Genomic DNA, 13,406 nt, shown 5'->3' on the forward strand with positions numbered 1-13,406 from the left:
TGTTAGCAGTGATGCCTTTAACTGTCGAATTATTACAACATGCAATAACCTTCACTGATGTGGGCATTGCCCTTAGGTGGCACAGAAATGAGCATGTTTAAGTTTGGAGATCCCCAAGTAAGGAAGAAACAAATGAAATGCACAGGAAAGGTTTGAAAAGTGAGCTAATAATTCACTTCATTTTTTATGTGATGAATGTATGTTGAATAATTCAGGTAAAAGCTGAGGATCTGAACCGGTACTATTTTCCAATTGTCCTCAGCTCAAAAAGAAATGTATCTAGGATATCCTCTGGGACAGCAGCAAACTAACAAGACCTGAAGAACAGTAGGGCAGTCAGTAATTTATAAAAGCTGCCTTAACCTGATGAACCGCAGAAGCTCATTTAGCCTCCTACTGCAATACCTTTCAAACCCACAACCATTTCTCTCCAGAAGGTCAAAGGCACAAATACATGGGAATACCACCACTTGCAAGTTCCCCTCCAAGACACAGATCATCTTTATTTGTAAATATGTTGCTGTTCCTTCAGTGACACTAGGTCAAAATCCTGGAAACCCCCCTCCCTCACAGCACTGTTGGTCTATCTGTGCTAAACAGACTGCAGCACTCACTGGCTTGCTTCTCTTACAGGAAAGTGGTGGACAACTGGAGGCAGCAGGGGCTAACCAGAGGTGAGCTGAATGTCTTCCGTAAATTATGGGATTTAAATGTGTCAGTTTTAATGGTATTTGGAGTGAGTTTGGGTCTGGACTTTGAGTTAGTAACTGGTGGATTTTTCTGTGTGTCTGAACTAAACAGATAACTATGTATGTATTTCTGTAACAATTCTGAGAAACTTTTAGTTTCACTGTTAACTTTGAGTAGTCCTGTGAAGATCTTGGAAAAGAATGATTGTACAGAACAGTGACTCCTCAGAAGAGAAAGATACAATGAGTTAGATCCTAAGAGTGAAGAGTTAGTGTTATTTTCCAGATAAAGACCTGGAAATAGTAATTTCAGATAATTATAGTGAAGCTCAAGTGTATGGTAGCTTCAGGAAGAAGTTACCACAATTCCAGTTAAATAACCAAGTCCCAAGTTACTTAAATGAACTGGGATACAGAGATATTGAGTACTACATGAGTGGCATTTTGGGCACTGCGCAAAAGCCATACATTTTCTTTCATTTTCAAGGGAGTATTGTGAAATTAATGGAATAATATTTTTTACTGTGTTTAAAAATTTTTTGAAATTATATTAGATGTAAATAATTAGGATTATTTCTATATTTTCATTTCTTTTAGAATAATCTTCCATTTTGTTGTTAATTACTTTATGTTGCCTTGTGTTATGATGTTCCAGCAAGCAACCATTCCATTGATACCAAAAGAAATGAAATTGATCTTTCAAGCTGGATTCCTGTCTGGGATCTGACATGTTTGGTAATATCAGCTGGGATCATAATCACTTCCCCCATGCCCCCCCACTGAAGGAGCTGGCCTAGCCATTAATATGAAAGCATTACTGAGTTTGTGGCCAACTCAGTAGGCATCAAGATATTGAAGGTGACAGTATTTTCATACCCAGCCTGCCCTCTGACATGCTACTGCCCCCTCAACTCACACAACTTACTGATGTAAAAGCTGCAGACAGTCTCAGCGCATACCCCTTTCCCTTTGTACAACTTTATCCTGCACCTTTCTTCTTTCAATGATGGGTGAATTAAGAAGTTTGAGTTAACATCAAGAAGCTTGGTGGAGTCACACTGCTTTGTACAGAGCTTGGAGCCTGTCTTTTCCAGCAAGGGAGTGGTGGCCAACTCCTTCAGCACATTTGTGGACATCAGATGGAACAGCTTCAGTTGCAACATCAGAGGAGCAGGAAAACTGACGTTTCGGGTTGGGACTCTTCTTCAGAAATGGGGGAGGGGAAGGGGACTCTGAAATAAATAGAGGGGGGGTGGTGGGTGCTGCCTGGCCTGTTGTGTTCCTCCAGCTCCACACTCGTTATCTCAGACTCTAGCATCGGCAGTTCTTACTATCTCTGAGTGAGCAACATCAGAGTGTTGCTTTGAAAGTTCAGGTTGCCGATTTACAAGGTCATTTTGCTTCTATACAAACTCAAGAGTGCTGCTGTCAGGCTTGTAGGATACAATGTGCAGAGGAGCTTGCAAGGTGTCAAAGCAGTCCAGCCACTGGGATTGCTGATGAGTCGCTTCAGAGGACTGGGTGTGCCAGTAGCTTCAGGGAGCACCAGCTGACTGTCCCATCCCAGGATAACAGATTGGAGCCATCCCCTCTCCCGCCATTCTGTCACTTTACTTGCTGACGCTTGTCACTCAGCAGAATCACTGCTGCCTCTGCCAAGATGGTGCAGTCCAAAGCAAGGCTTTCTCAGCCCAGAGCAGCTCTTTATCATTTTCCAAGGTCATCTGCTGAGAGGTAGTAATGTTCCACCAGGTTTGCTGCAATCACTGGAGTAGCATGTGCATGCAGATAGGCAAAGGGACACACAAGGCAGTAACTAAGGAAATGCAAGCGACTATTCACTTGACTTGTACACACAACACAGCATGATTTCATTTATCACTCTAGTGTACAATATTAATTTGGTGATAGTTTTCATTTTTGTTGTGATGGCCATTGATGGCAGACAGTCACCCAAGGCTAGAATCAATCCCAATCCCAATCAATCCCTGGCACTGTGAGGCACTAGTGCTAACCACTGAGCTGCTTGCTACCCTTTGCTAATAATGTTAGTAATACAGTACCTGTACAATTTATTCCTAAACCCCAGAATTATCGTGGTTAATATGGGTAATAGATTATGATCACACACACCAAATAGCAAATGTGATCAAAATGAATCCCACCGATTCCCCCAAACATAAATAAAATGATGAATTGCCCAATCTCATTAAACTGCATAAGGCATCACAATTACTGACCTGCCTTGGAACTTCCTCTCAAGGACTGATCTGTCATTACCTGTGTCAACAACTGCACCTGTTTTGGTTAATCACCCTCCTCTGCCGGGTAAATCCTGAAACTGTACAATGCACTCATTCATGAAGTTAACACCAGTTCTTCTTCAACACAGCTTCACCAAGTTAGAACTATTCCCGGATTTCTCCCTGAGCTCCAATCTTGCACAGTGAAGTCCAGCAAATATTGCTTGTTAGCTTGATATCACCTCTCTCAGCTTACTGAAGTATTAATACTTGCAGGCATCTAGAGAGCCCCTCGTGTCTTCTGCCACATGGAGACTTTCCCATTTTCTCCGCTCCGCATACTTTTTCTGAATCCTGGCTCCAACATTTTAGCTATTACTAATTCCTAGAACTTCCTCCTGAGTTCTGGCAGCTACTCTTGACTCCTAACTAAGTCACCTACACCAAATCCACACAGTTCAGGCATAGTCCGCTGTAACGCTCCTAACATGGAGTCTGTCTCTGTCTTTCATCCTCATGCACTGGCTTCCCCTCTAAATGACTGTTTCTCCAACTTTCTGCATGGTTTTACTTTCACTTCAGTCACCCTTGAACCATTCTGGGTGACCTAGTGAAAACTTTGCAATAAGCCCTACTCCTATTACAGGGCAGAATTGGATGTGTAACCACCTAGCGTCTCTTGGGACTGAGTGTGCTCTGAATGTTACTATTCACAGATTGCTGGCTTCTGAACACAAACAATACTTGCGAAAGAAAGGATTCAAGGGGCATGGAGAGGGTGAATAGCCGATGTCTTTTTCCAAGGGTAGGGGAGTCCAAAACTAGAGGCATAGGTTTCGGGTGAGAGGGGAAAGATATTAAAGGAACCCGAGGGGTGATCTTTTCACGCAGAGGGTGGTGCGTGTATGGAATGAGCTGCCAGAAGAACTGGTGGAGGCTGGTACAATTACAACATTTAAAAGGCATCTGGATGGGTATATGAAAAGGAAAGGTTATAGGCCAAATGTTGGCAAATAGGACTAGATTTATTTAGGATATCTGATTGGCAGGGACGATTTGGACCAAAGGGTCTGCTTCTATGCTGTACAACTCTGATTCTATGATTCATCAAATGCCACAGGTTGAGGACATCATGACTGCAGCTGGGACACCAGGTATGCATCACTTGCTGCCTATGGTCACACGGCAGCTGGATGTTGAGGAAGTGGAATCTCTCTCCCAGTTTCATTTCAGGGCAGAGTAAACATGGAACACTCGGAACAAAAAGTGCACCTATTCATTGACATCTTGGACCATAGGGCTGCTGACATACCTAGAGAAACCGCATTGTGTTCAACTGTTTCTCTCCAAGGAGAGAGAATAAGATGTAGCTAGCTCTCAATGAATGAACAGCATCAAAGGTCTTCCTTTCTTGACAGTGGATGTCAAGCTCTTACATGTTGTGCCACAAACTGATGGAGCTGCAAGTCAATGCCCTGTATCGATCCTAAAACGTTGTGCTACATATTGGAGAAAGTAGTCCAGCATTTTACGTTTAGCATACACAACATCTTCCTGGCACTCACCTTGCCAAGCTGCTGACGGAGTAAAGACCTAGTCTTCATAATTTCTGCTCATTGGTCAATTCCCTTATTTGAATTGGTCTAATGAGTTTTTTCTCCACTACCTTTTATGCTCTATCATAGAATCGTTACAGTGTGGAAACAGGCCATTTGGCCCAACAAGTCCACACTGACTCTCCGAACAGCATCCTATCCAGACTCACCACCACCCCCCCCCCCCCCCCCCGCCATCCCTGCAACCCCCACAGCTAATCCACCTAACCTACACATCTCCAGACACTATAGGTGATTTAGCATGGCCAATCCACATAGCCTGCGCAACTTTGGACTGTGGGAGGAAACCCACATAGACATGGGGAGAATGTGCAAATTCCACACAGACAGTTGCCCGAGGCTATACCGGACCCGGCTCCCTGGCACTTTGAGGCCGCAGTGCTGACCACTGAGCCACCGTGTCACCCCAGTATCATAATGATGGAGCAGGCTTGAAGGGCTGAATGGCGTAAATTCTCCTCCTCCTATTTTGTATGTTTCTATGTTCCTTTCTGTTTTCAAAACCCTGGAATATAGGCCACCAGGGAAGTGATTTTGTAAACTAAATTCTGTTAATTTCTCCAACGCTATTTCTTTTTAATGCCAATCTTCATAACTTCACCTCCTCACTAGACACTAATTCCTCACTACTTGTGGATTTTGTTCAGTGTTCCATTCTAATCATGAAAGCCAAGTGGTGAAGAATAGGGCTAGAGCTAACTTTTGTACACCTTCACGAGCATTAATTTACAGAAATTCACAAGCAACTCATAATCCATCAATCAGTCCATTCCTCATTACATGTAACACAAATCCTCAACTAATTTCCACCATCTACCTGCAATTTATTCACAATTAACAAATAGAATTCTTCATATACTACGTCAAAAAAAGCCCAAGTGTTTTTAACAATCTGATTTGCTTTCTCAGTTTCTCAATATAAAGGACAGCATGGGCGGTCATAGTAGTTAGCACTGCTGCCTAACAGTGTCAGGGACCTGGGTTTGACCCCTATGTTGGGTGACTGTATGGAGTTTGCACACTATCCCTGTGTTGTGTGGGTTTCGGCCGAGTGCTCTGGTTTCCTGCCAAAGTCCCAAGCATCACTAAAAATCACCATTCTTTTGGTCACGTAAGAATTCAAGCTTAAGTGTGCATTTATCCAGGCTTAACTTTCTTAATCTCTCGGAGATATCAAGTACTGTAGATGCTGGAGTCAGAGTCGATACAGTGTGGAACTGGAGGAACACAGCAGGTCAGGCAGCATCAGAGGAGCAGGAGAGTCGACGTTTCAGGTCAGGACCCTTCATCAGGACTTTCTTAATGTTTTAATGTTTTGCAGGCATGTAAAACACTATTTCCTTTAGGATATTTCATTATCTCCAAAACACAAAAAATAGTATATTGACAACCATTATAAATTTTAAATTGTGAGGACTTTTGCTTTTAATTCTGTTATTAGACTTTCTGTGGCTTTTATTTCATTACCTTAATGTACTCAAGTTACGACTCTACTTGTAATCTTCAGTCTGCTGTGACTACTACTCTAGTGTGTCAATTGGAGGCACTTCCTCCCATATTTAATAGGTTTCTAACGTCGAGATCACTATTAGTGTCTGCACTGTGCCTTTTTCAACCCATTCTGCCGCCCCATGGATCTCATTCATGACCACCATCTTGAACATTCAGCCAATATTTAAACTTGTTGGTAGGTGTTCAAGCATCTCTCTTAATTGCTGGGTTCCTCTATTCACTGCATCCCTCTGCAGCATATGTCATAGAACCGCTCTATCATATATGTCATAATAATATAACTATCCATACCTTGGTCTGTTGCATTATGTTTCTTAGGATCTTCACCACAAAACACACAAGCATTGACACAAAGTGCCTTGTTTGCTTTGAGCAGCTACTCAAAATTCAACATTTTGGCATAATTCTGAGTTGTTGTTAGGAATGAACTCAAACGGTTTGATTGGCATGTTTGACAAATACTGTCTTACCATTGCAATGTATCATCATACCAGAACCTTTCCATTCCTATGGTACACTAAGTCTCCTGAAATGTATTGTAGTCAAATTTGTAGATGGTACAATTGTAGGTTGGAAAGAAGGGATATAGTTAAAATGTGGGCAAAGGTTTGGTGGGTGCAGTACCCTGTGGAAAAGTGGTAGTCCACTTTGGCAGGAAGAAGAAGCATTCAGAATCCAAATTGAATGGAGAGAGACTGCAGACAGATACAGGTGCTGTTATACATGCATCACAAAATGTTAACTGCTCCTTTATTTTGTGACCATTTTTGGCTTGATTTATTATTGTCACATATACTGACAAACAGTGAAAAGTATCGTGTGAAATCCAGGCAAATTGTACCATACACAAGATTAAATCTTATAAAATTTCTTTCTGAAATGCTGTTATACGATGCTTCAGTGTCCTCTGAACTTTCTTTGCCTTGATCAATTCACATTTCCCTGCTTACAAAGCATAGAAGCATGCAACCAAATGTAACCAATTGTAGTACCTTCAAGGAAACCTATTACAGAAATACAGAAGGCAATTTGGGATTTGTCCAGAGAATAACTGTTAGGGTCTATCAGTTCAACCAACTGAATAGAATGCTTTAGGTGAACAGCCAATTGCCAATGTAGCTCTCAATTTTCAGTCCGGTTGATCGCTTAAGATTGTATCCATTTAATTGATCACCATATGATTCCTTTCATGGAGTCCATTTCTGAAGGAACTATCTGCTGTGGTATTTATGATTGTGATGTTCATGTTTTCACATGTCTCTAAGTTGTCGCTTTCAAATTTTCCTCTAATGGCCATAGTAACTTTTTTGTCCTTTATAATGTATGACTGCAGAAAGACTAAGTCTGGTTGCTGAATCCATATCATACAGAATGAAAATATTTCTAAATCCGTACCTCTGGATTTAAGGGAGCTATCTTGTTGAAGTCACATGGCAATGAATAGCTTACGATCAAATGTGACAGAGTCCTCTTCAGTATTTATTTCATACCTCTAGCTAATTTTTTCTCGTAACCTTACATCAACCATACTTGCATCTTTGAGCTGAATTTTCTCCTCCATCAAGGAGGACAATTAAATTTTCTATGTAATATGAAAACAATTTATTTCCAACTAAATCAAATTAACTAGTACTATTAATACTTCTCTAACACTCTGATGAGAAGCATCAGGTTTTATTGACGGAATACTGGAAAGTCATGATAGTATAAATTGCAGATTAACTGTCCTCATAAAAATAAAAACCTTTTCATGCTCGGTGTGGTGTCATTTGTGCTTTGTTTCCTAAAAGATTTACTCAATAGCATAAGTGTCTCACTAAGAGTACGTCACTTATAAAATGCCCTACTCCAGCTATTTCACATGGAATTGCATTTCTAATTAGTGAGCTCATCATTATCAAATCTAAAGCAAATGGTAGCACTTTTTATAGTCCGTCATTTTGCATTGGCCTGTTGTACTTTGAATTAAATGGAAGCTACCACTTTAACCACAATCTGTCCAACATACCCTGCAAATACAATAAATAGTTACTTATGTACAGTTAAAGGAGTCTGTAACTACCACTCTCTTCGCAGGACTAAAGCTCCTTGTGACCAGTACAACTTTTGTAGCTTAATCAATACTTTCCTGTTCCTCCGAATCTTCTACATCATATGTCATTTCACGGCCTCTTGGTTGAGGACAGATCACTGCATACTGACCGTTGAAGTTACACCTGAAATACCTATTAACTCTTCCTTTAGCATGTATCAGATTGATTTGGATATTTTTGCTGATCCAGTTCTGTCTCTAATAGCCAGATCTGCCGAGGATATTTCTATCCTCATTCTGCTAATCTTTAAATTCTTCTGTTCTATTATTACCTCCATCCAGAATTTAGATTCTTTTACAATCTGGAAATCATTGAGTTTTTTATTCTTTGGGGCACAGCAGAGTGTCATTCGTTCTCTGTAGGCTGAAGGAAGTGATTGTTCTCCCAAGAAAATATTTACATCAGCAGACATTTAATTACAGCGTCTCCTCAAAGAACCAAACACCAGCTAGAACTAGTCACATATCCACATGAAGCACCATTGCACAACACATTAATTTAAATGCCAGGACTGAACCAGTGAGCCCCAGATTGAATTTGACCTATTTTTTAATCTGTGAAAGTCCGTGATATATTCTAACAATGGATGGCCATTTGTTTTCTGAAATGTATCACATTCTGACCATGCATTATTTGTATTTAATTGATTATTTTTCTTGTAGATTTCATCCCAAGAACTTTAACAGAAGAAAAAACATATTTTTATAGGGCCAAAAATGTCTCAAAGTGTGTTGCAGCCAATAAAGTACTTTTGAAATGTGGTCGCTGTTTTAATGTTGAGACCGCAGAAATTCCTTACATGAAACTCCATCTGCCAAGTTTTCACAGAGACACTCAACCAATCTCTATCTCCTTGCAGATTCCATATGTCGTCTTCACAACATGCAATTTGCCTAGAACTACAACGATTGCTTTTATTGGATTTAAGATCATTGTTTCTAGCTTAACTGCCAAGACAATGATGTACCTGCAGGGATTGTGACTGTGCTCAGACTGTAGTGTACATAGAACATAGAACATTACAGCGCAGTACAGGCCCTTCGGCCCTCGATGTTGCGCCGACGTGTGAAACCAGTACCTGCGGGGATTGTGACTGTGCTCAGACTGTAGTGTACCTGCAGGGATTGTGACTGTGCCCGAGCTGTGGGGTACCTGCGGGGATTGTGACTGTGCCCGGGCTGTGGGGTACCTGCAGGGATTGTGACTGTGCCCGGGCTGTGGGGTACCTTCGGGGATTGTGACTGTGCCTGGGCTGTGGGGTACCTGCGGGGATTGTGAGTGTGCCCGGGCTGTGGTCTGGGCAACATAACACTATCTCACAAAGCTGCTTAAGATCTATCTGAAAACGAAATGGGCAGGACAGAATTTTTAACACCGAGGTTCTTGCAAGGTTGTGCATAGCAAATTAACAGCAGGCTCATCAGAACTCAGCTTTGCTAGGTTAGCATGTTGGGTTTCTGTATACCAAAGGTGCAATTCCACAGCCAGCTGAGCATGGGAACATACACCATAGGACATCCAAACTTAGTGACAAGAAAATTCTACAAGGCAATCTCGGATCAATACCCAGGGACACCTGGCCAAACTCCCAAAGAACCCGACTACTCTGGAGCAAGAAATTCAACTTCCAGGGCACTTTTTCACAGGATAGGACTGAGGAGCTGTGAAATGTCCCCACTCTGGTCTCAGAGGTAGGGACACTACCACTGTATCACAAGAGAGCCCTAGTAAATGCTGTAAAAGTACTATTCTAGTTAATTGTATGCAATGGTGGGTATGAACAGGCAATTCAACTGTGCTGTGGCACATGGTAATGTACCAACCTCTGGAACAGAAAATCAGGTTCATAGTCCCAATTTGGGATGTAATGGCCACAGAATTGTGTTATAATAAATTGCAACAAGTATCTAAAAATATCAATAGAATAGATTGAAATTGGCGGCTACGTGAAAAGGTTCAGATATGTAATGTGTAGCACCATAAATAGATGTCAGTAAAGGTCTGCAAAGATTAGATCCATAGAATCATTGAGTCATGCAGCACAGAAACAGACCCTTTGGTCCAACCATGCCAAACATTATCCCAAACAAAACTAGTCCCACCTGCCTGCTCATGGCCCATATCCCTCCAAACATTTCCTATTCGTGTACTTATCCAAATGTCTTTTAAACGTTGTTACTGTACCTGCATCTAACACTTCCTCAGGAAGATTCACTCCACACGCGAACCACCACCTGTGTAAAAAAAGAAAATTGCCTCCTGTCTTTTTTAAAACTGTCTCCTCTGACCTTAAAATGTGCCCCCTAGTCCAGAAATCCCCCACGTTAGGGAAAAATTCCCCACCTGATTTTCTGAAAGGCCTGAAACACATTTAAAATGAGTTTCAAAGTGGATTAGGATTTTGACAGCATACACACTGAGCTGGAGATATGCAATATTACATGGGCATGTGTGATATTTAGAATGGGGTAGATATTTGAGTGGAAGGCCTGGTTCAGCCTCAGACAGTAGTCAAGGAAGGGAAAGAAACAATAGTTTATGGCAGAAGCTGAAGCTGATTCCCAGTGCTGAGGAAAAGCAAAAGGCTGCAGATACAGGAAATCTGAACAAAAAAAGACCTCAAAACACAGGAAATAGTCAGCAGGTCTGGCTGCATCATACATGGAAAGAGAAACTGAGTTAATATTTCCAGTTGTGGCAAAAGATTGTACTCTGAAACATTAACTTTGTTTCTCTCTCCAGGGAAGCAGCCAATGAATGTGCATCATTTTCTGTTTATATTTAATTGAGAGAAATGTGGCGCTTCCAGGAGTGGAAGTGTTTGAAAACAGAGGACAAGAATGATGGTTGTAAAGTGGAGCTGGCCTGTTGCTGCATACGTTGTTGACTTAGCTCAGCGACCCTTTGGAGAAGCTTAGTGGGATGTATTTCTGTTCTAAATTTATAATTTTTATCTTGCTTGAACCTGACATTTGGAGTCTTCCCTCTGAAGGAAGTCGCTCCCAGGATTCACAAGAGAGGCTAGTGACTGTGGCCACATTGTCTTTGAATAGGATGTGTTGGGGTCAAAGCATAGTACTGGCTGCTGGCACCACATGAACCAAGTTATCGAAAACGCCATTAATTTAGTACTGCACTGTGCATTCAAGGCATTATCCTTACCAGGAGCAGTTTGCATCACATTAGGAATTTAATCTATTTCACATGAATGCCAGTTGTTTCATATTCCTATTCCTGTTTAGGGGTGCTGCCTCAATTTGTTAAGTGTCTGGTTACATTGCACCACTTAATTCTATCTTTGTGTAATTCTGGAGTACAACCTTTCTGAGAAGTCTCAGTGTCATACACCTCATTATCTTACTGGATGAGAACTTTTTTGCCTTTTTAGCCCTCCCCTTCTTCACATACTCCCCTTTTCATAGTCTGAGATCAACTCTAGCACTCACAAGTGTGGACTCAGATAGAACATAGATGGGGACATTTACATGGTTGCTTATATTTTTATTAACTGTAATTTATTTTTGAAAACTGTAATTTTTGAAAATGCATAGGGTCACCTAATAGCCACAACAACGAAAGTCTTCCATTTCTGAAGAAGGGTCACTCGACCCGATCTGTCCACAGATGCTGCCAGAGATAGTAGGAACTGCAAATGCTGGAGAATCGGGCCAAGGCCGAAATGTCAGCTTTCCTGCTCCTCTGATGCTGCTTGGCCTGCTGTGTTCATCCAGCTCCACACCTTGTTATCACAGATGCTGCCAGACCTGCTGAGCTTTTCCAACAATTTCTGTTTTTATGTCTTCCAGTTATGTTGCCCCACTTTGTGTATTTTTGAGAGCAAGACAAGTGGGTAACTGTGGCTATGTAGTGTACTCCTACAGCACCCAAACTGCCAAGAGCTGCCCTCTGGATGAGTTTCTATTCGTTCTGGCTTTAGCAGCAGAGGAACACACAAATAGAAAAACCTAAGTTTAAAATCGAGGTTTATCTCGACTATTGAGGCGATAGGTGTCAGACATTTGGCATTGTTACACAAAACGTGCTGGCATATTTAATAAATTTAGCAAACTTACTTTTATATGTGAAGAGAAAGTATTAGAAATGCTCAGTAGTTCATGCAGCATAGTAACAGGAAAACCCTACATATTAACACGAGCTGGTTATATAGGTGGCTGAAGTTTCAAATGAAAGCACAGAATCATTGAATCCCTACAGTGTGGAAACAGACCATTCGGCCCATCGAGTGCACACCAACTCAGCAAAGAGCGACCCAGCCCTTACCCTTTCCCTGTAACCCTGCATTTCCCATGGCTAATCCACCTACCCTGCACACAATTGACAATTTAGCATGAAAGTAGTGTGTCTTCAGTATCTGATAGGTTTCCTGCCCAGAAGTCAGTCATATGGACTGACAGGATTGCCTTGCAGTTGGGTAGTGAAGGCAGGAGCAGGCAGGTCCAGTCCAAGACTCTGATGTGGGGGCCTGCTCACAGAATCATAGAGTCATACAGCACAGAAACAGACCCTTCGACCCAGCCAGTCCATACCGACCATAATCCCAAACTATACAAATTCCACCTGCCTGCTCCTGGCCCATACCCCTCCAAATATTTTTTATTCATGTACTAATGCAAATGTCTTTTAAATGTTGTACCTGTGCCTGCAACCACCGCTTTCTCTGGAAGTTCATTCCACATGAACCACTTTCTATGTGGGGAATAAAAAACTTACGCCTCATGTCTTTTTATAAATCTTTCTCCTCACCTTGAAAATATGCCTCCTAGTCTTGAAATCTCCCATTCCTAGGAAAAAGACAATACCATTAACCCTATCTGTACCCCTCATGACCTTATAAACCTCAAAATCGTACGCTCTGGTGAAAAAAGTCCCAGCTTATCCAGCCTCTCCTGCTCCTGGGAGATCTGATCCTTGAGTGCTGGCAGTACAACTTAAGGGACTTCAATGATCTCTGAGACTGAGGGAATCTGGTGCTAAATCCTGCTCAATCCTGCATAATCAATTGTAAAGGAGCATAGGGAGAAGTATGGCCATTCGTTCCAAGCCAAAGCAGTGATGTAAAGGGCCTTACCTTCTCTCTAAAGCTATCCACACCTCCTTTCGGCTACTGGGTTTCCTGGGACTCCCACCAACAACAGTTAAATGTACAAAATGGGTTAAAACAGAAGTAGCCAATCTCTTAAATTGCCATAACAAGGTGTGGAGCTGGATGAACACAGTAGGCCAAGCAGCATC

General features: G+C 41.7%; 1 protein-coding gene across 3 annotated transcripts in view; it reads left to right on the forward strand.

Annotated features, from left to right (window-relative positions):
* The window catches only part of st3gal2 (ST3 beta-galactoside alpha-2,3-sialyltransferase 2), a 282,180-nt gene that overhangs the window by 54,761 nt on the left and 214,013 nt on the right, over window positions 1-13,406 (forward strand). For 2 of the 3 annotated variants that reach the window (XM_048606133.1, XM_048606135.1), the window contains exon 2: window positions 634-674. The exons of the other annotated variant lie outside the window; for it this stretch is intronic. The gene's annotated coding sequence lies outside the window, so the exon portion shown is untranslated. The remainder of the gene's footprint in view (window positions 1-633; window positions 675-13,406) is intronic. 3 annotated transcript variants of the gene reach the window in all.

Source organism: Rhincodon typus, chromosome 15 (assembly GCF_021869965.1).
Source record: "Rhincodon typus isolate 14 chromosome 15, sRhiTyp1.1, whole genome shotgun sequence".
Lineage (NCBI taxonomy): Eukaryota > Metazoa > Chordata > Chondrichthyes > Orectolobiformes > Rhincodontidae > Rhincodon > Rhincodon typus.